The 24,005-nt window shown below is 36.3% G+C and overlaps 1 protein-coding gene across 3 annotated transcripts in view; it reads left to right on the forward strand.

Moving 5' to 3' along the window:
- The window catches only part of LOC108978324, a 151,358-nt gene that overhangs the window by 24,147 nt on the left and 103,206 nt on the right, over positions 1-24,005 (forward strand). The window lies entirely within an intron of this gene.

Below are 24,005 nucleotides of genomic sequence, written 5' to 3' on the forward strand. Positions count from 1 at the left end.
ATTTTCCCATTTTCGAGCAAAATATTTATTTACTAAGTTTCTTATTAAAATTGACAATCAATAATGAGAGTTTGGTAATAAATGTACAAATGTCAAAATTATTGGATAAATACGTTGAGAAGCTAATTGAAGCACTAAACATAATAAATAATATTATTCGTCATAATTCACAAAACTGAAAAAAAATCTGGCAGCCAACAAATAGAAAGAAAACATTTCAGATGTAGTCCAATAATTCAAAAATTAAAATGAAATATTTTACCATGTGATCCTTTTCAAAAGCTTTCTTTTAAAACAATTCTCTGTTTCCAAACCAGTTTTTTCCTTTCAGAGAAAGTTTTTCTTTCAAAATCAGTTTTCTTTTTCGAAATCTGAAAACATTTTTTCCCAAAAACCATTTTTTTAGTTTTTTTTTAAAACCATTTTTGTTTTTCCAAAAACATTATTTTTAAAAACATTTTTTTTCGAAAACATTTTTTCAACTCATAAGTACTATTATTATGTGAAAGAGTGTCAAATATAGATATTAGTTCTTTTCTATTTTCCAAACAAAGCTTATGAAGATCTTAAGAATCCAGCAAAGACATATGATTCCTAGGCAAAATTGACTTGCTATTAGGTGCGAATTCAAAAGTAAGCCAAGCTAATATTTTGCTATTGTTTCAAAATAAATATTTGAATTTTGGACAATCTAATTATTTTCAGTTGATTTTAAAAGAAAAATTTTACGATAATGTTAAGAGTAATCTTTAATCTATCAAAATCAGGTTGGATTTTATGGGTTAAAAGGTCGATGCTATGCCGCTAAACTGTCGAAATTGCAACTTTTATGACTGCCAGTTCTACCAGAATAACACTAGAAAACCTGTCTCAACTTCGACCCATCGGAGGAATAGCTCTATCCGGTTTTTTTTCAACTACTTCGGGTGTACCTGAAAGACACTAAAATTCTTGGGTAGCCTATAACTAAGCCTTAGAAAAATGTACCTCTCTGAACGTCTGACCGTGGAAAACCTCAGTGCGTTTTTTATTCAACTATTCTAGTTCACATATCCTTCGTCAGTATGTGAGCGAAGAAAACTCACCAAGAAGAGAATGTTGATGAGACTTTGAGAGACCTAGGTAGAGTTCTCTCTATCTTTCTATAAAAAATGTTTGCTCTGACGGCTATATCCAAGTATGCTATATGTGTAATAGCATTGAGAGAATTTTCGTAGTGCAACGCACAAATACTATATACAAATTATTTTTCTGACTATGGTGTGTAGAGCTATGAAAACACCTTTGGTGAGAGTCCCCACATAAGACAAAAAGTGCTTTTGTTACTATCTGCTCAATGTTTGACCTCGATGAAAGCTTCCTATCAGCCACTGCACCTAGGCAACAGATTGAAGTTCCCGAATAATACAATTAGATAACAGTTTTCGGCGTCTTTAGGTTAGCTCCCGATTTGTCTTCTTTTAATTAAGCGTAAAGATTTCGAAATAATAATTCTAACAACGCTCACTTTTTATAAATATGATATGAAATAAATTCAAAGTTATTCTTTTTCGCTGCCCTAGTATTTCTTATGAGCGTAACAATGGTTAATGAGATCGGCTAAACAGTCGAATACAACGAGCAGAGATCACAGAAACCATGGAAAATTACTAAGCTTCTACAAATCGTGCATTTTTACAAGTCATATTTGAAAGCCGATTTTCTTAATACGCCCCTACGCGCTTAGCATACAAATAATATAACATACATACATACATACATAAATATGGAATGTATTATAAGTATTTCTGCTTGTATGTATTTATATAATAAATTCAACACGAATCAACTGACTTAAATTTAAACTCAAATCTACATGGGCTCCAATAGGCGCGATGGTCGATCGACGTATTTCTCTTTCTCCTCTTAACAACTACCAATGATTTTAATTAAAGTAAAGAAAAAAATCATCAGCTAAGTCTCAAAAAATTATCCGTTGCTGCTGTTGTTGTTGTAGCCACTTACTTGGAAGGGAAATCGGCGCGAACGCTAATGGCAGACATGTACGCGAGAAGGAAGTCAAAGAAAATCTGTAACCTCGATTTATTTAAAGTATTAACTACTTACTGGTTACTGACTTATTTACACCATACAACAAAAACAACAAAACAACCACACATCGACACAAGTATGGTAAGGGACTTACCAAGCGTATAAGTGACTTAAGTGCGCGCCATAATAATAACAACAAACAGATCAACGGTGGGGAAAAAATCGCATTGCATGAAGGCTTAAGCTCCAGACATGATCGTGCAAACTATCAGCGAATTCAAGGCGCTTTCATGTGGATTTCGTTTGTTTTTGTTGCGTTTCTGTTTTTTGCTAAGTGGACAACGACACGCAGTGGGGGAAAAGAGAGAGGTGTGCTGCACATAGCAGATGGGCGGACACGCTGTTGGTTGTCGCCCTCCACAGTGTCTAGGCTTCTACGTGCTTACATAAACACGTGCATTTGTATGTGTGTGTAAGTAGAAGCGCTTTTGACTGGAAAAGTAAACAAAGATCAGTTTATAAGACGCTCAAGTTGGTTGCATTAGTTTGTGATGGTCGCTTGCCGGTTGGCTGTTCGTAGCTGGCGACCGCCGATAGCTAATGACCAACGTATGTAGATAGATATACTCTACAGACTTTCAATGTATGTAACTACAAATATATATTAAATATACTTGTATGTATGTATGCTTAAGCGTTACATATGCGTCTGCAATGCCGCCTGAGAGTAACAGGTGATCATAATGGCATAAGAGGTGATCATGCCAGCATATACAAAAGAGATTAAGTTTTTATAAGCTAAGAAAATGAATGAATGCCAATGGAAACTAAGCCGTATGTTAAAATACATACACACATACGTGCTTATATATGTACATATGTATATGAGTCAAGAGGCGAAGTAAAGTAGCTGAGTATGTTCGCGAAGCTTGCCTGTAGAACTTGGCGATCGTACGCGTTCACGGTGATCGTCATGTAACATGAGCAAGATCATAAGCGTGAGCGTGCACGGTAAAGGAGGAAGTGCTTTAATGTTTGGCGCAAAGTTGAGCTGCTTAACTAAATCCGGCTTAAAATCCGACACAAAATTAATGTCGCTGAGAAAAGAAGCCACCAACAGCAAGCAACAATGTCAACGAACGTGTTGCGCTGTGTTAAATACGAGTAGTTGAACGTTGTGAAAGGGCTATTGCTTGAACGCAACAAAAGTCACACATTAGCGACAATATAATGAAAGAGAAAAAAGTTAAAAATTTTATTCAGTTTAATAAAATGTGGCAGGAATGTGTGGACAGCGAGGTTAGACGATTGAAAGTTTATGAATTTCAAATTCATAATTTCTTTAAATTTTAAGAGTTTATTTTTAAATTTTTAAGAATTTTTTTTTTTAATGTTTTCACTAACTTAACTGTCAACCATTTTAACTGAGCTTTAAAACAAAAAAAAAAAAAAATAAATAAATAAATAAAACAAATTTTTTATAGAAACCCAGATCTATTCAGCGGCACGCAGATAACATCATTAATCAATCGACATTATATTTATCCCGAATTTAAATCAAAAAACTCAAAGGGCTGCTCATGCTTCACTAATTATGTCACACATATCCTTATTACTATTATACAGTTATTTCTTTGTACGGTATCGTATCAACTGATTATCTCAACAGAATTTTTTTTTTTTTTAATTACATCCCAACAAATTAGCTATCAACCCGTCACGATCACCGCGAGTTGTGCATGATCCTTAGCTACTAGCTCATGCATAAGGTTTTGATCGGCGGGAAACTTATGATCATGGCTTGGGTAAATAGAAGCTGTAAGACAGACAACGACAAGGTATAGTTTATCTAGTAATACGATCGTGTCACCGTAATCAACGCACATTATAGGATTATCAAGTACATACAAACATACTATCATAGAAGCATAGCAAGGGAAATGTGGTAATAGGATAAAATGTGCACAAGGAAATGAGTAAGGAATTTGCGTAGAACGCAGAGTGATCTTAAGCTCATAGATATATGTATGCTTATATGTATATATACATATATATATATCTATATGAGGTTCCAGCGCACCTTTTCATTCAAGTCATATGTTTGTTATGTGTAAACATCGCACTGCCACGTTGTCAATTGGAACCGAAGGATCGAATTGCTGTTGATTTGACAAATGCGTAGAAATCATCATGCACAGTCAAACAGTTAAGCAAGAAATCTAAAAATATATATTTATGCACTTTTATTTACGCAAGGTAAAAGGATATGGTTTACCAAAGATGCGTATATGTGCATCTGTACACACATCTGTATATTTCTACAAACGTGGAGATTAGACAGCATAATAAGATTAAAATTTGTCATACCTTCATATATAAATATATCCTTATACACAAATAAGCATGTTCATGAACATTTCCTTGCCGCATCACACACTTGCGTGCGTTATAAAAGGAAGTGGCCGGAATCTAATACACAAGAAAGGAAGTGCTCCAGGCACTATTGCGGCTTAGTTAGTAAAAAAATGTGTACTTATGTCAATGAATCACGCTGTTACGCTTAAGGATATACAATTCAAAGGATATATATATATATTTACCTGAATAATAGTTATATGAGTATGTGTGAAATTGTTTATACGTAAATAGCAAAGGGCATATTTAAATGTTTGAAAATTAGTTTTTTAACAAAAATTTTTGAAAATTCGTTTTGTTTATTTCAATATACTTAAGGGGTTCTGGCAGTCTAGAGCCAAAATAGGCCTCGCAAATTTCTTAAGTTCGATTTGATAATTCATTTTCAAGAATCTCAAATACAGAATAGAAAAGATATTGTACCAAAATCGGAATTAAAAATGAAAAATTTAAATTTTTAACCCACAATTTTTGAATAAAAAAATCATAATCCTAAAGCTGATATAACATAATAGGCAACAACTGATATAACATAATTTTTTTACATTTTTTATTTAAATATTTTTAAGTCAGCTAGCGATAACAGTCATTTCGCAGGCCACACTATTTTTAGTTTAGTTTTAATCACCACAAATCAGGCTAATTAGTTTCAAATTTTGTTTTATTTTTGCGTTATTTAATTTATTGTTAAAAAAGAAAAGTAAAAGTAAATATTAATAAATGCCTTGGATGTCATCAGTTGGCGGCTCCATTGAAAAGTATGAAGTTATGGTGAAGCTAAATATTTTGTATATTTATTGTTATTTGCAACATACAAATTCACGTATGTATATCTATTTATGTACATTTGGATATTATGCAGCACCGTGGTGGTCAATTGTCAATAACGGCATTAATTCTAGGGTCTTACGATATGATCGCAGTGCAAGGGTGGCAATTATGCGAAGATTGGTATGTAAGTGTGAAGCGATTCGATTAACCCCTATGAATTCTATCAAAAAGAACCTTAACATACATACATATGTATATGTATGAATTTTATTGATAGATGGAAATACGTACATACCTACCATTTTAACTTGATTTTAAATTCGAGTGGTTTTAAGAGTCACACACCCACATTCACTTACACATACATGTCAAACTTTGTTAAATGAGCTGCTAATGAGATTTTGATAAAAAAATATTCAACTATAAAACTCAATCTATTATATTTGTGTAAATATTTACCTTCGACGCCATATCAGCTTTAGCTGTATTTGGGTAATTCCTTGTGTTGGTGTGCTTAATTATTATTTTTTATCGTGGATATACAAATCGCTCACTCACAGCTATATCTGCAGTTGCTTATGTGTGTGCGTTTACCGTATAAGCCGTTATAAGCGTAAACTTCGTAGCTGTCACGTTAATAAGAAATTGATTAGATTTGTGTTTATATCCCAAGCAGAAGTGTTAAGCTTTTAGAACTTATATTTTTTTATTTTTAAAACTTTATTTGCTGATAAAATACGTTATAAAGGAATGTGACTTATATGAATCTGAGTACACGTGGATATATCTAAAACGCAAAAACTTAAAAAATACCACTAACAAGACAGAAACGAAGAAGTTGATATCTGTTACTGATTGACTAATTATAACTACCTTTGAGTCTTTTTTTTATTTATATAATCCATTATATTGGGTAGTGGAAAAAGTATTTTCGTATTTCTAATCAAATTTCAATTATTTTTTTCTATTTATAATATCAATAAATAAACAAATATGTACAATTTTGGTCGACCACTTTTCATTTTTTCTCTCGCCATTTTTCCGTTAGAGACATTATTCCATCAGTGTAAAACTTACATTGTGTAAATCAATATTTCGAAATATCCAGAAGGGAAGCGAGCGAACTATTGCTGCACTACACAAACTGATACAGCAACGTCTTCGTAACCTTTACAAATTTCATTGCTTGCGTGGCATTTTTCCCTTTTTTATACAAAAATTTCAAGTTAAAGCGAATTTTTTCATTATTTTCACTAATTTTTGAACAGCTGTATTTTTTTTTCAACTTCTCCGAATTAAATTTTTTTAGTTAAGAGAACTTTAAAATCTCCTTTTCAACACTATATGGTATGACACAATGTGATTGGTAGCATTGGAGATATATACGACTGCAAGGACATCTATTGACAACATACGAAAATACTTTTTCGACTACCTTATATGTATGAAAAAATCTATTTTTTTTTTCAATTCGCAGAGATTATTAACAATTAGAAACCCGAGAAATTTCCTTTTTTTAAAACGTTTATTATTTATTTATTTATTTATATTTATAATACCAAAAGCACTTAAGCTTCATATCATAATACATTCATATACATGGAGTATAAAAAAATTATAATATTTCTATTTCTTAATTGGAATTTATTTGACTCGCTATACCCTTCAAGTGCATGCGATCACTCATATTTCACAACTTCGCCACCACCGGATATCTATATACATATGTACATACATATATGTTTGTACCCAGAAAAATAGATAAGCCACGCTCATTAGTATTTATTTAAGTGCAAGTGATTATTCATATGATAATCGGAATTATGCCCTTGCCACTATTAAATTAAATTATTTTATGTGTTCCTCTACTATCATAAAGCAATATCGACAGTTTTGCTTGCACGCGCATGTATGTACATGTGTGTGTGGTTTCTAAGCATGAAAAAACGCTAGCTTTATCGCCAATTTGCGTGCTAGTGGCGTTCATCTTTACCCCTCACCAAATTTGTGCAATTACACCAGGTGACAAGTTTGCACCAAACAATGCCATATGTTCGCATGTGTGTGTATGTGAAGTTAAGTGTAAACGCTTGTGTAAAGCTGGTCGACAAAGTGAATAGACAACTTTGCATTTTTCGCATTTATTTGCGCGACTGGGATTGCGCCGGCTAGTCGCTGTGATTGCAAGCGCTTACCCAAGAGCTTATCTGCCGCAGTCTGGTCGTGAGTGCGAAAACGAAAACAAAAATCGAGATAAAATGCGTGATGAGCGGTGTACACCCCCGCCTGCAAATTGCATGTTATCTTTACTTAATCCAGTTCCGCTTTTACTTTTGTAGCTTTTTCCACATGTGCGCTTCCCTAGCATTTTCAGCGGCTCTTCACCCGCATTCAAAGATATGGATCTGTATGTGCTTAGATTTAACTGCTATTTATTGTGTTGTCATTCGTTTCTCTACTAGCTCAACTCAATCTTTTGCAAAATATTTATTTAAACTTTTATGGTGGACTTTCATTTTTAATATGATCTCCAACATTACTATCATTACAATATTTAATTCTGTTTAAATTCTCATATTAACGCTACAGCTTAATGTAATTATCTTTGAATATATTGGGGGCGTTTTAATATGAGTATTGTTGGGTATAATCTATGGGCGTTAATAATTTTTTTCTCTTTTTACATTGTATAAGTATGGAATTTTGAGGAATTGTACGGTTTTTAAAATATTTCCCAAATTATCTTTAAATATAGAAATACAGTATTTAAAAATGCATAATCATTATATGATTACTGTGATGTGATGGGCGAGTTGAATTGACAAATAAGGAGTACAGGAAGTATCTGGGAGTAATTTTGGAGGCCAGTGGTGTCCTTTACGCATGTAAGAAAATGCTGGGGTATCTGCCACACAGCGGTGTGGTGGACCACTATGAACAAAATTTCCCACAGGAAACCGATGGAACGGGTTCAGCGGCTCAAAATTCTAAGCATAACGGGAGCGCTAAAAACCACTCAAACGTCAACAAAGAACACTTACTCAATCTACCACCAATCGAAATATCAGTAGAAAGCTCTGCTCCAAAATCAGCTGGAAATTGGCGACATTAGGTGAGTTCTTTACAAAGACCCTCGGACATAGCTTAATAAGCGGGAGGCTGGTGGACACATAAAACCACATACGCATATGCTTTAATTGGGAGAGATAGTTCCAAGTCGCTCTAAAAGAATATGTATAGCGCAGAACCGTGTTACACATCAGCGGAGCTTATAACATCTACACAGATAGATTCAAAATGGTCATTAAAGTGGGAGCCGGAATCTATTACTCGGAGCTGGACCTCAGGCGAGCCTTCAAGCTTCCGCATTACTGCAGTATCTTCCAGGCGGAAGTATTTGCAGTTGGGAAAGCGGCCGAGCTAGCTAACAACGCAGGATCGATAGCCAGGCAGAAATTAAGGCAATAATCTCACATCGCATTACGTCAGAGAATGTTCTTAAAAACAGGGAACAGTAGATGTGGTGGCTTCCGGAAAGTAGCTATATATAAACTGAATTCCACAAATAAGTTCCGGGGAACGAAGCAGCTGATGAGATTGACAAAAGTGGCATCTGTCTGGCCACCGAACAAGTACAGGAAATACTGAAATCACTACGAACGATATACACCGAAATTTACGAAATTACTGGCATGCTGATCAGTGCGAAATGGAATGCCTTAAGTGTATAGAGGAAAAGATAATGTGTAAGAGAAGGAAAGGAATGTCGGACGGCTGTTGGCCTCATGACAGGTCACAACCTACTGGCTTCACATCCGAGCCGGATGAACACAAGACTATACATGCAGAAAGCGCAGAGAAGTGATGCTGAAAAACCTCCTATGAGTTTGTCCAGCACTATCTAGGACTCGACTGAAGTATCTACGAGGAGCTGAAGCATTTTGGTGGACGAAGTATAAAACGTAGACACGAAGACGCTCTTAAAGTTCACAGAAAACGTTGACGTCCCTTTTGACAAATTCTTTACCTCAAACCTGAAAAAACTGAACGTCCATCTGGCACTTCTGATGTTCTGTTGGTCTATGTACTGCTTGATAGCCAGCCAATATAACCCAAACTAACCTAATAACCAGGGTCGTATAGCCATAATGAATGACTTTTTTATTTGTATATTCAAAAAATTAATGCTACGGAATTTAATTTTTAAAAAGGAATATATACCTTAATGTTGTTTTCAAAATCAAATTCTATAATAACAGTTACCACATATGAAATAAAATTTAGATGAGTTTCGATTTTAAAGACCCACGTAAAAAATTCCCTCTCCCCGAGAATGCCTTAAAAACTCAATTTATGTAAAATCTCAAATGTAAAAAATCTTTCACTCAAATTTTCCACATTTATTTCGCGTGAAAAGAAATACGCGATTTTCAATTTTCTATTATTTACTTTTTTAACAGATATTTGGAATGCTTCACATCATTCTTCCTGATGTTATTCGACAAATAAAGATCTTATATTTATCTTATATCGAGTTTACTTCAGTTTAGGGCCACTAAAAGATCACAAATTCGCTCTTGAAGCGAGAAAAATGCAACGAATATCTGTCATGAACTTTTTATTAAGCAAGCATTTGAGAGTTTCAGAAATGTATAGTAGTATTTTAAATAAAACGGATTGTCCCATCAAAGATAATGACCTCATTTTGACAGCTTTTAAAACTGATCTTGGTGTATCCTAAAACTTCTGAATATGAAACACTAAGCTTCTAAAGATAGAAAATGCGTTTTGAAGTAACCACAAACTGGTAAGTTTCCCCAGCCGCTAGGTTCACTGAAGACCCCTCTTAATGTACCTGTACCAAGCGCATTCAGCTTCGTTGGTTTATTGGTCACTGAATTCTGTAATTATAGTTTCATAGATGTACGCACTTCCCCCGTTATTTCTGAAGAGCACTATATTTTGTATGATTATTTGTTAGCGCCCATTATCATTACTTCCGAAACGAAGTAATTTTTCAAGTTAATTTCATGATTTATTAAATTCATTTTAAAATTTGTAACTAAAAGTAAATTTCCTATAATTTATTAGTGTGATATTTTACTTTTCGCATAAAATAATAATATACTTCCCTTTGCGATTACGCAAGTTCCCGCTCTTGTCGTGTTGCCCCAAAACATACATATGGCCGACCTAACCCAACAGCAAACGCGCAATGCTTGCAGCAACATTATTATATTATTCAAGGTTAGACAACAGTGCATCGTTTTTGTATAATTTACAATTACCTAAAAGTTGACATTTACGAGCTGCCTGGCTGACGGCCTGACGCTACTCTCATAGCCAAACGTATGTACATATGTGTGACTTATAAAAAAATTGTGTTTTTCTCTGCTTTGTTTTTGCAGCGCACATTGCGTTTTTTAAATCTATCTGATAGCATCTTCACTGCCGTTGTGGCACCCTCCCTTTATTAGCCGTTCGCTGTTGTTCTTTCTTACTTCTCATTTCACTTGCGTTGTTTTGCGTGTTTTTGTTTTGTTCATACGACAGTTGCTTTCCACCCTCTATTTGCTGAGCGCGCGTCATACAAAACATTTAACACATATGCCAATAACACAAATTGTTGTTATAAACAACAGCAACAAAACACTACTAATAATACGAATAAGCTAGCTGCTTACATACAAACACGCCGCGCTCTTAAGGGGCAGCGTCGCAGCGTCATAGGCCTCGGGCGCTTTCATGCGCTCATTTTTTCCTTGCTAGCATAAGCACATGCATACGCGCACAGCGTTTAAACAGGTGTATTGGCCAGCCAAGTGGGGATGGTTGGTTGGTCTGTGCGCCAGCCAGTTGATCGAACAGTTGCTTTGCATGCATGTTGCACCATTGCTATTGCCACTTTGGCTTTCCACACAGCCACATGCTGCGCTCGTTGCTGCATTTTCCAAGCGTTCATTCTCGCTTTCAGCGCGTGTGTGTGTTTTTTCATGCAGTAAGATTGTTATTAATTGCATTTGTATACACTACCATCATTATTTGCCTCTACGGCTGATAGCAAAAAAGAAGATAGCATTGTTTTAACGCGGGAAGTGGCACTTCTGTGTGGTGGCAACCTCAGAGATACACACATGCATACATATGCATGCTCCAACTACTGTAGCTGCATACGTTCTCGTTTAATTTTTTTTAATTTGTGTTTGCAGTTGCATTTTCCGGCGCCTCCCATTGGATTTTTTTCCTTCGTGTCATTTCACCTTTCGTATGCAATCAGAGCCGCAAACGTGTGTGTGTGTGTGTACGCATGTGTGATTTTGATAACAGCAGCCGCAAACAAAAAGCCTGCAGTTACGAATGGGCAGTTACAGCAGCGTCAGCAACATCGAGAACAACAACAACAATAAAGCAAATAGTAAATAAAACATTTGAGCCACTTCCTCTGTTGCCTCATTTGTTGCATTGCTTTTGTGTGTATGTTTGCCGGTGTGCTTGAGTTTCCTTTCGCGTTCTTCCGGTATCTTCTTATCACATTTTTTCTATGCTCCCTCCTTGTTGTCTGCCGCTGCTGTACTGTTTTATACTTTACATTTATTTTCATTTCAATTTCACTTTTTGTTGTAATATCCTGTTCACTACATACGAATGACACAATTTCGTTTTGTCATCCAACTATCCCAGCTGCTGCAATGAGGCCCACCACCACTCACACACGCTTATGCACGCTTCCCTTGCAGCGACAACTTATCTACGGTTTGCGTTTGGTTGTTTGGTTGCATGGGTATGTTTGCGTGCCCCGCATGCCCGGTAGCTACTTTCATTCATTAACTCACCTACTGCCGGATGATTGATCTCTCGTTTTTTTTTCTTGTTGTTTGCTTTGTGTGTAATTGTATCTCATCTTAACCTTTGACTTGTTGTTGCTGCTGTTGCAATGTGTACCTCTGCGCTTGCCTTTACTTGCGTGTCCGTAAATCCTTGAGAGATCGTTTGCGTTCGTTTTCTCCTTGCTGACGATCATCATAAATTACGGGATAATCTGACGTGAGCGCATTTTTGGCTCCGTCAATTGCTTTTGAATTGGTGGCATTGACATATGTATGCGCGTATTTGGTAGTTTCGAAACATGTTTTCAAAAATGTGTGAACACAGGCACGATAAATGCCTCATTTAATGTTAGTTTTTGGGTACGTATATGTGTGTGTGTAAGTGAGGAAATCGATCCTTTGTTGTCGTACTTTGGGTTATAACTACACAATTGGTTGTCATGATAACGTCCTACTGTTTTTGCATTTTTTCCAGGGTATTTTTATTGACTTTGAATTATTTTTTGAAAAAATATAAGGAATTCGCAAATACTGTTTGATACAGTAATGCGAAAAATTAATAGAAAAATTAGAAGCTATTGCTAGATTTCATAAAATTTTGAGGTTAAACATCTCATTTTGGTAGAAACAGTTTCTCTTACCTTAGTATTCTAGGTTAGAGATCTGAATTTTGGCATTTCGAGAAAGGCAGCGGACCATTCACTAAACGAATTCTTCATATTGGACCACAATAGTATATAGCTAACATACAAACTGGTCGGAAAAAAAAAATCAAGTACTTGTATGTAAAACTTTTTCACTGGAAATGATATCTTTACGAATTTGGTGGGGTTACATTTTTGAAAAAATTTTTTTAGGTTCGATCACTAAAGCATATAGCTTCCATACAAACAGAACGATCAATACTTTTTTTTTTTTAATGTCTGCAATAGGGCTCTTAGAATTATTCGAATAGCGGATATTCGAAAATGAGCGATTACTCGAATAGTCGACAACTTACGCCTATTCGGATACTGCAGACCGAATATTATTATTCGAATGCCCTATCTAGTTAATCTGGTTAGTCGATCAGTCGAATACCAAGAACTGTAGTCTGCAATACTGAATATTTTAAGGAGTCGAAAAAGTATTAATTAAATTTTAACTTATTTTATATTAAATACGTATATGTACCATTTTGGTCGACCACTTTTTGCCATTTTTGCGTTAGAGACATTATTCCATCAGTAAATCGAAATTTCCAGAACAAAAGCTAGCGAACCATTGTCGTGTCACTCGAACTGGTACAACATCGTCTCCGTCAACTTCACAAATTTCATTGTCGGCTTGCGTGGTACAACATCGTCTCCGTCAACTTCACAAATTTCATTGTCGGCTTGCGTGGCATTCTTCCCCTTTTTATACAAAAATGTCAAAATATAACGAATTTCTTCATTATTTGCACTCATTTTTGAACAGTTGTAACATTTTTCAGCTTCCTCGTATGTAGCTTTTTTGTTAAATGCAGTTTAAAACCTCGCCTTTCCTACACTATATGGTGTGACACAATGTGATTGGTAGCACTGAAGATATACGACTGCAACGACATCTATTGACAAAATTCCAGAAGCCGTTTTAATTAGTTCTGTAAAAATTTGTTTTTAGTTTGATACTCATGTTTTAACTGTTTTAACCGCCCTGAAAAATTTCGGAGGGTTTTCAAAATAAGTCCACTTGGCCGCGGTAACCTTCACATTTGGTCCAAATCTCTACCTGATGGGTGATTATTTCACGCTCGTTAACAGAAAGAATCCGCTCCAAATCTGAAGAATCTTTCTTTGTGCAACAGCAAATTTTTTCTTTACCCAGTGGGACTATTTTGTCTGCAGTTTGAAGTTGTATCAGCCCAATAATTGGGCCTTGCAGAGCTCTCCAACAGTTTTGCCCTTCTCAAGGTAGTTGATGCAGATCACGCCCTGCAAGTCCCAAAAAGTGGTTGGCTTCTCCTTTCTGACCGATAGGCTAATCTTCGACTTCTTCGGTGTCACGTTTTATTGACGTTCACTGACGTCAACTCTTTCGTATTGCTCTTAAATAGCGCCTGTAAAATCGTCAGGAGGTTCCTATTTTGTCTGCAGTTCGGTGTTGATAAATTTCGATCTTCTCTAGGTAGTTGATGCAGATTACGCCATGTTATTCCAAAAAATTGTCAGACATATCTTCAGATTAATGTTTTACCGACGTCCACCAAATGACAAAGAAACTTTTTAGCATTGCACTTAAACAGAGGGTGTAAAATAGTCTCAGGGTTTCATTTATTGTCCAAAAGAAGCAAACTTGGCCCCCATTAAGCGGACAGCTTTGTCATGGCAAATTTTTTATGCAGTATATGACCAAATTTTTGAGATTCTGACAAGAAATAGACACTGACTTATCACAAACCGAATCGCGACCACGTTGGAATACTAACTAACACTAAATAAATACTAAATTAAGGAGAAGTGTCTCCCAGTCAAGAATAAAGTATCGAATCACCCACCAATATTATTCTTTTCCAAAATGCTGAGAAGTGCCTTATGCTTCAAAACAAAAGTACGAGCCCAATTCGTCTCATGATAGTAACAGTCTACGGGAATGTAGTATCAGAAGCAAGGTTTTCTTGCGAAAATATTATCCGCACTTGCAGTTGCAAATAATGACTTCACAAACACATACATTTTTAACTTTAAGCAGTGAAAACACTGCTTCTGAGTAAACTCTCACATAAAGTTTTAAACTAAAATATGTAAAAATAAATTTTTAAGCTTGTTTGCTTTAAACTCCGCCAAAATAGAGCAATTAGCTTGCCGCCGAAAATATGTGAATGTCTAACACTCAAGATTAGAAAAAGAGGACAACACAAAAGCAAATAACTGGAAATGTGCACACAAAATATGCGATTCTTCAGAAAACATGCCACAAAATTTGCCTGCGTTGCACGCACCATCATGCAACAGAGGCGTCTCGGATGCAGCAGCACTTGACTTTTCACTCTAATTTCCCTGCACAATTTCCTTGACAATTTACTGTTGTAAACACATAAAAATTACTTAGTAGTGTTTAGTGCGTTTATAATGCGAAGTGCAACAGCAGGGAAGAGCCGATGCGCGCCCAGTGGGCGTCAACGGGAAACATTGAAACTGCTGCGGCGGCGGGTTGACAAACCTTTAATAGCTTCAATATGTCAAAAATCGGCAAAAACTAGTAGTGAACACATAAAACTGGCGACGTGTTGTCAACCAAATTTTTTTGTTTTGTTGTTTTTGCTTGCCGTTGTGCACTTACCACATCTGTTGCACGCAACTTGTCAACGCAATGACACAGGAAGGGCGCAGAATGGACGTACAAAAAGTGTTGCAGTCGCAGCAGCAAAGTACTGTGAAGTAATTGGGCAATAAAATTAATTCGCGCCAATGAATAAAAAAAAAAAGTAAAAAAGCGAAGTTGCAGTAAGAAATGTGTGCGGCGTTTGTATAGATGCGCGTTGAATGCAAAATAAATAAAATTGCGCGCATAAAAGTCATATGAAACATAGAAATCAAAAGACTTTTCATATTAAACGCTTTTTTCTGCATTCGATTCTGATACGAAGGTGTGACACAGTAGCGGCGTCAGCGCAACGGACAACAACATATGTTTGTGCAACGCTGCGCTTTGTGCAACATGCTACATGCGTTGGCATCTGATGATCACCATTAATGCACCTGCGCCTCCTGCCTGACGCCACCAGACTGAGTACGTCGCGCGACCAGTAAAGCGCTGCCTGCAAGCGGCAACCGGCTGCGCGCTGTGCGTGAGCATTTAGTTTGCGCGCCGCACATTAAAGTTGCGCGCATAGTTTCCGCTGCCTTTATGGCACAGCTGCAACGGCTAGAAATGCCGCGTATGTGCGTGTGCAGCATGTTGCAGCAACATTTGCGCGCACGCATACTTACACTGATGCACAATTAGTTGTCGGCTTGACTGGCTGTCGAACGCGCTGTCTGTCTGTCTTGCTGTCGCTGCGTCTGCACATTTGCGACAGTTTCTGCGCACCTCATATTGCTTTAGCCGTCCGTCCGCGTGTCGCCTATTTTATTGCCGCTGCGACATTCGCTCTGCGCGCTCGCAATGTGAAGTATGTTGGCAATGCGTTGCCTTTCTGTAATTGTCATTGTAAGCGTAAACCAAAATAAGCCTAATGAAATAATATATATACATAGTGAAAAAAGTTAAAAATAAAATGTATTAAAAATAAAAATAACAAAAATAAGTAATCTATATCAAATAGTTTGCGGCAAGAAGACCAGCAGCAGAAAACACTTTCAGCATTGTTATGGCACTTGTATGGGCTGTCATTATGTCATGTTGGCGTGTTGCTTTGCAACGCATGAGCATTTGTTGTTGCCCCGACGGCAGCTAGACAGGCATTCAACACGGCACAGAGCCAGCCGGAACGTCGGACAGCCAACGCGTTGACAACAATTCGCAATGACAATCGCGTGCCATAATCATAAACGTTGCTTAAATGCGATCAAGCAGCAATGAGAAATATGTTGCTGACACCGCCGTTGGCAGCGCTATCGCTGCGGCTACCTTCCTACCGCCGCGGCATGCTGTCGAACTGGCTGTCATCAAGCGTGTTTCGCTCCCCATGGCATGCGCACAGCTTTTATGACTGTTTGTTGTTGCTTTAAAGCTGGTGTTGATATGCGCATGATCAGCATGATCATCGGCATTACTTCGTTGCAATCGCTACGATCGCGGTAAGCATCTTGCTTCTTGTCCGTTCATTTGCTTGCCTGATTGCGCCTTGACGCTCATGTTGTTGTTGTTGTGAAATTATGTAGCTATGCATTTCGCTCATTTTTGTTGCGACAGATTGCCTCATCTTTAAGCTCGCTCAGTTATGAGCGCTTATTGCTTGCGCCCATAAATGTGCATATGAAAATAGTTTTAATTACTAATTTTATGTGCGTTGCCATTCATAAATTTTGCTTTATTGCTTGCTATAGCGGAGATGTAAAGTGACATGTTCAGGCGTAGGCAGTGAGTGTTGAGTAGTTTCTCTAAAAATGTGGCTGTTGCCTTTGCTAGCAACTCGGATGTGTGGATCGACAAATTTTATAAGATATTGCTGAAAATTTCAACTGCTACCGGCTTGAATATGAAGTTAAAAAAGAGTTAAAACTCTCTTGTTTAGAAAAGAAGATCTCACCCACCTGGAGACCCAAAATTTCTTATTGGATAATATTCGACCGAATAGACCACGTCCACCACGCAGTGAAGAAAATATCGCAGCCGTACCCGAGTGTGTATATGAAGACCGTGGAGAGTTAATTCGGTACCGTTCGCAGCAACTCGAACTAACGTATGGAACGATTTGGCGGATTTTACGTCGAAATCTTAAATTGGAAGCGTAAAAAATATAGGTTGTGCAAGAACTGAAGTCGCTTGACCTTCTTAAGTGACATCACTTCGTTCTTTGTGCTCTTGAAAAATTCCAAGAAGATCCGTCGTTTTCGAGCCAAATTTTGTTCAGCGAGGAGAGCAAAATTGCCGCATTTGGTACAAAAAGCAACCTGAAGAAATTCAAGAGCTACTATTTCATCCACACAGAGAAACAACGGCTTGGTGAGGCTATCACGCCACGAGCGCCGACTATTTAATATCTGAAATTGTATCTCGTGGTACCGGTGACATTTGATTTCAACAAGACAGCGCCACTTCCGACACATCGCATCAATCAATGGATTTATTCAGAAAACACTCCGATGAGCAGATAATTTCACTTTTTTGGCCGGTTGATTGGTCATAAGATCGTGTGATATCACACCGTTAGACTTTTTCCTGTGAAATATGTAAAGTCCAAAATTTATGCGGACAATCCCGCTTCGATTCAGACCCTGGTGCAAGAACAGTCGAAATTCTCGAACGAGTTATCGAAAATTGGACTCTACGGATGAACCATCTGAGAAGTAGTCATGGCCAAAATTGAAAAGAGATAATCTTCAAAAAATAAAAGCGGAAGAATTTCCCATGACAATAAACATTGCCCATTAAATTTGAAGTTTTGTGTTTTTTCTGGATCACTTTTTATATGTTTCAAAAACCTTTGGTATAACTTCACAAATAGTTAAGTGCTCAATCCATTTCAGAACCCTTAAGTAATAAATTCAGTACCAATTTGACCGTTAATAAAAAAATATAAAACGAAAAGTTAGGTTATGTATTGGCTGTCAGCTGGCCTACTTTACGTTGGCTACTTGCGCTCATATGATGATGAAGGTCATGCATGTACTTTCTTATATACATATTTATGAAGCCCATATAATTTCATATGCATATCCTCTTCTTTACAAATTTGTTTATCTCATGCAAATATCTCTCATCTACTCCCACTGCAATAAAATTAATGACTCTTTACAGTTATGTTATTCATTTTCAAAGTCAAACCCTTTCTCTAACAACCAATAACTAATCAGACATTTCGTCTACGAACACAAATTTGCAAAAACAACAATAAAAAATTTGAAAAATTGTTTGCAAAATAGCCGGAAGCGTTCGTTAATTTCACTCCAATAGGTGGACACGCGGACAGACAGGAAGTTAACTTAATTTAGTTGCGGGTTAAAATTCACATAAGCACAAACAAATGACAATAAGAAAACATGAAAAAACCCAGCAATGGAAGCTTCTAAAATTCTAATAAAATACAAAAGAGAAAAAAAGAGCATAGATGCCGGGGGGCAGGGCATGGCAAACCTAACAAGGAGATAAGCAGTAGGAGCTCACGGTAAGTAACTGCAGCAACAGCATATGTGTCGGTTTTTTGTTGCTTTACTATACCTTATTTTAGAGTTCAGTCTGGCTTTTGAGTGGACAACAGAAAATTAGTTTATTAGTTGGCTTTGTAGTTAACTCATTTTGTGGCAGAAAACAAAGGCGTTATGATATGAGAGCAAGCTCAGCGTTAGTTTTGGCTTCGAGAATTGAAAAAATATTATTACACGGTCTTAAAGGGAGAGTTAGAGCGATTTAATGACATTATTACAGAGAAGAGTGCAGTAATTAAAAAAAAATTGACAGTATTTTAAGAGCATTTTTCCAGTTTAGGTGAATTTTGATGAACTTAAAATATTTGTGTTTGATTGTAATATGAAAATATGTTAAATTGTTGAGGTTAAGCTAAGCTGCAAAGAACCCTCATATTATTCGATCTGTAACAAACGATTTGACCTTTGGAAAAACGTGTCTAATAGTATTATCCAAAATATTCACCATCTGGATTAATAAAATTTTTCCATCTTTCTGGCAATTTAAAGTTTCCATCCCGAAAGAACTACGTCGGTTTGATGAGTCGTTCACGGCGATCCCCACTAATGGTTTCTGATTTTGGAAGCTCATGACACATAACGCCTTTCAGATCCCACCATATATAGAACATTATCGTGGCGTCATAGATATTTGGCAATGCTGTTGATTTGGCTTATTGGAAAGCTTTCACATATAATTTTTTGAGGATATCGAATAGTTTCATTTTTCATCACCAGTCACATTGGAATGAAAAAACGACTTCTCTTTCTAGCTTTTAAGCAACTTTTCTGTTATGCAAAATTGTCTTCTAACGAATCTTAGTTTCATTTCTTAAGGTCCCAGATTTCCTTGATTTTAAATCTATCTGTCTCTTTTTAAACATTTTGTAATGGCTGATTGAAGGACTCCTAAAGATTCTGCCTTCTCTTCTTGTGTTTGGTAACAATATTCACTGAGTAATTCTTCCAATTCCTCACCTTCAAACGTGTTCGGCCGCCCAGGACATACTTCGTCTTCCAAGTCAAGATCACAAGTTTTAATTCGTCCATCGAAATACTATTTCTGAGGCTTTTTTCTTGAGTGAAGAATCAGAATATTTCAGACTACTGTATCTATCACCTTAATTTGCAATTTTTTTTTGTTCACTTTGCGGAGACGATGCTGTGTCGCAAAATTAGTCGACCAAAATTGATTAGAAATACAAAAAGACTTTTTCGACTATCCAATATTTATTTACAGGACACCTATATTATATACCATTCACAACTCGCTGTGCAATTTTAGTCCGGTACCAATGTGAAAAATTTAACAAAACACTCAGAGCTGTCAACTTTTTGTATACACACATACATATCTCTATTCGTAGACATCTGCATAGTCGGTGAAATGTAATAAAATAGTTGAGATATCCCCTACAAGTGAGCCAATTAAAATAATTACAATTTTTGCCATTTTTCTGTAATAGGTCAATGCGTACAGCTCAAGCAGAAAACGGCCTACAACGCAGATGCAAAAACAAACTCAAAAACAACAACAATAAATGACAGTGCTCAAGAGCCCACAAATGCATAAATAGCAAACAAATGAGCGGCATTTATGGCTGGTATTTTGTAGGCCTTTTAATTTCACTTTTCAAAAAATGTCTGAAGCTTTCCTACGCGTATGTATCTATGTATTTATGCGAACATACAAACAATTTTTTTGGTAATATATTTGCAGTATTTTGTAGGTATTCGTCTACACAGCGATCCTGCGAGTAGATTATGAGTAAGAGAAAAAGCGCTAATATTAGTGGGTAACAAGTGCATAAGGAAGCAATAAGGCAGCAAGCCTAAGGCGCAGATCACTGGTGGCAGATAAATGTCGTTTTAGATATAAAGCAAATGACGTAGCCGTAAACCCAATATGTGCCCACTCACATACATACAGCTTGTAGTTGTTGCAGGCGAACTGCGCGACCACGCGTGGGTTAATACGCGCCAACTTCACTTTCGTTGCTTTGTTGTGTACACCGGAAGCGCTTGAAACGACCAATTTGCATTGTTGTGGATGTGGACTGAACAGCAAGCAATACAGAAAAACGAAAAAGAAACACGTGATATGTTAACAAAAGAAGTAGCACATAAAATAGGCACGCAGAAATTAGGTGCGAGTAGGCATTTTTTGTATTGCTGTTTCCTTATTTATTTCGTTTTTCGAGAAGACAAAAGTTGTGCAGCTTTTAAAATTGGTAGTTTTTTACTTCTTACTTCTCAGTACTTTTGGTTGATCGTTCTGAAGTGCTGGCCGAAGGGTTGTCAGTGAGTGCTAACTTTTGCAAAATTATTTTCTTATTTCCACTTCAACCCTTGCTGTCTCAGCATATATTGGGAAACTTAAGTATTTTACGATAAATCGATCAAGTTTTTTATTTAAATTGGTATCTGACCTACATTCCTTATAAGCCACCTATATAGTATTGTTTATTGAAACATTTGGCCACGCTTGTTCTAATTTATTTAGTGCAAGTTTTGAGTTAAAAACGAAAGTGACATGAGGGTATTTTTTGTAAGCGACTTCTTTTAAGTTGGAGTGGAGTATTTGCTCATTCACTGAAGTTGACTGCATTCGAAAAGTATTTGGCTCCCTAACCGCTGTTGTAAAAAATTTAGTTTCATGTACAATTTTCATATTTTCTTGAACTATGTAAGTTATTTACGAAATATTGCAAACTAATCCTCACAAAATCATTATCATTAAGATATCGAGGAACTATTTTATTATTCTGCAGCACCAAAACTAAGTTTCACGGTGTAATGTTATTCAAGCAGACAATAAGTAGAATCTCGTGAGGCAGCTTTGGTACCCAGGCATATAAAACAGAAGGAAACGAAAAGGCTAACGAGTTCGCTCTGGAACACAATTCTCCTAAGCTGCCAATTCAAAGGTGATTGAAATCAAGGATCACTTCAGTTCTAGGAACAGCAATGTAGGGCACATAACAAAATTACTTTGGTGTTGTGTTGATGGTGGAACGACCAAAAACCCATTGAAGAGGTCATCGAGGAGGAAGCATCGAAAACTGGAGTGCGGGACTAAAATCTCATGTCTCTCCCACAGCATCACTCGACTAAGAGTGGATTCCCCATTTTTGCCTTTTGAAGGCGTTCTCAATTTTGAGTTCCGCCGAAAAGCATCCTCTGGTGTACTTCTGTGATTAGTTGAATTTTTAATTTATACTTTCAGTGTTTATCGGTAAGTTGGTAGTACTGTTAGTGATATCTATGCTAAATTTAACGTCAAAATATTTATAAGTATTTATTTGAAATACGCGTTCTTTTGTGAGGTTCTTAAAGTGAATTCTTCGATTTTTACTATTCCTGAATTTATTGAACAAAGAAGTGCGATAATGCACCATCGCATACTGCATTGGTTATTCGTCATCATTACGCCACATTTTCAACTAATATCGTGCCGCAAACACCACATTCGCCTGATTTACCTTCGTGCAATTTCTGGCTATTCAGCAAATTCACATTATTACTCTGAGGATATAAAAGCTAAATTAAAGAAGACTCTGATGGTCATCACGACGATGAATTTTTCCAAGTCCTATGATGACAGCGGGAGGGGATTACTTTGAAGGAGATTAAATGAACAAAATTCATTTTTCAATTTGATTACAGTAGGACATCTCAAACTATTCTCAAAGGCCATATATCTCCCAAAAAATAATTGGGAATTCCTATCAGTGAGTACTTTTTTTTAATGATAGCCTTTTCAAACAATCAACCATTTCATCTCTAAGCAATGTAAACGATTGTAAAATTTTGACTTTTTTTTTTTTTTTGTTCAAACCGCCGCCATTTTGTCAAATTTCACAAAAAACGGCTTCAACAACGCTATAGCGACTATCCTACAGATTAATAATCTTTTTGAAATGTTTGTTTTAGAATAAAATTTCGGGCGCAGTAGTGGGCATCGGACAAGGTCTTTTTTTACGTGTCAATTCAACAATTCATTAATTCATTTAACTATTAAAATATCCCATGTAAATACATGGAAAAGAAGATACCTTCACGAAGTTTGGCATAAATTTTGTGGTGATCAATTACATAAGGGCTTTCCAAGAGACAAACGATATCAGATTGTTCTGCAGAAATCAGAGGAATTATTACTTTATTACATAAATGTTGAGGAAGTTTCAAATCAGTTTAACTTCGGTTTTTTTTTATATAAAAAAGTACCAAATAAATACGTAACTCAGATAAAATTTCCTTGAAAGTAACTCAGCTCCCAAACACATATTCTATTCCTTTTCGATCGACGTTTTAATAGATTTCGCTTCCATTGCTTTAAAATTTCATTAATTTTTTATTTTTCTGCAAGTATTTTGTTATATCAGCGAGTGAGTCTTTGTCACGAATAGTTCCGCCATTGCGTAACCCACTGCCAGAAGTCTCTCCTCATTCCCTTAAGGAATTATGTGCCACACTTAAGATAATTAAAACGCATTTTCCTTAGCGTTTCAGTTTACTTATACAAAACAAATTAATATATTTATTTATAAGTATAAACTAATATGGCTTATTACTGTTAATTTCGCATGGTCATAAAAAATCGTAACAAATAGCGCTCTGTCAAGCATAACTAAATAGCATTTAGCAGACACTAATATGTCAGTCGCTTTAATCAAGTTTAGTTTATTGAAAAGCAAAAGGAATAGAAATGGCAAAAAAGTATTAAAAATATATATTTATGGTTTTATAAAACATTACACTTATTAATATACAATAAAACATGAAGCCCTTTTAATGCGCTTCTAATGTAGTGGCTAATTTTATTATTACCAGTGCCAGTTTAATGCATTTATATCATTGTTTTTTGTTCTCTACCTACGTCACGTGTAACTTGTAACTAATGCAACGAATATACACGCAGGTTATGTACACACACCATACGTGTGTGTTGGAATTGACGGCAAACGGCTGACAGGCTTTTCTTTATGGCCACATTAGCTATAGGCCATGTTACACATGGTTAATTACGGTCAGCTACTGACTCTGGCTAAAAGTGGGAATATACCTTGTTGTTGCCTTTGTTGCAAGTAGTGGTGGCGGAACTAAGTGCGTACGGGAGGTGAGCTGCAGTAAGGTGCACTTTGTAACC

This window comes from Bactrocera latifrons, unplaced genomic scaffold, assembly GCF_001853355.1.
Source record: "Bactrocera latifrons isolate USDA-ARS-PBARC rearing strain unplaced genomic scaffold, ASM185335v1 scaffold_12, whole genome shotgun sequence".
NCBI classification, from domain to species: Eukaryota; Metazoa; Arthropoda; class Insecta; order Diptera; family Tephritidae; genus Bactrocera; species Bactrocera latifrons.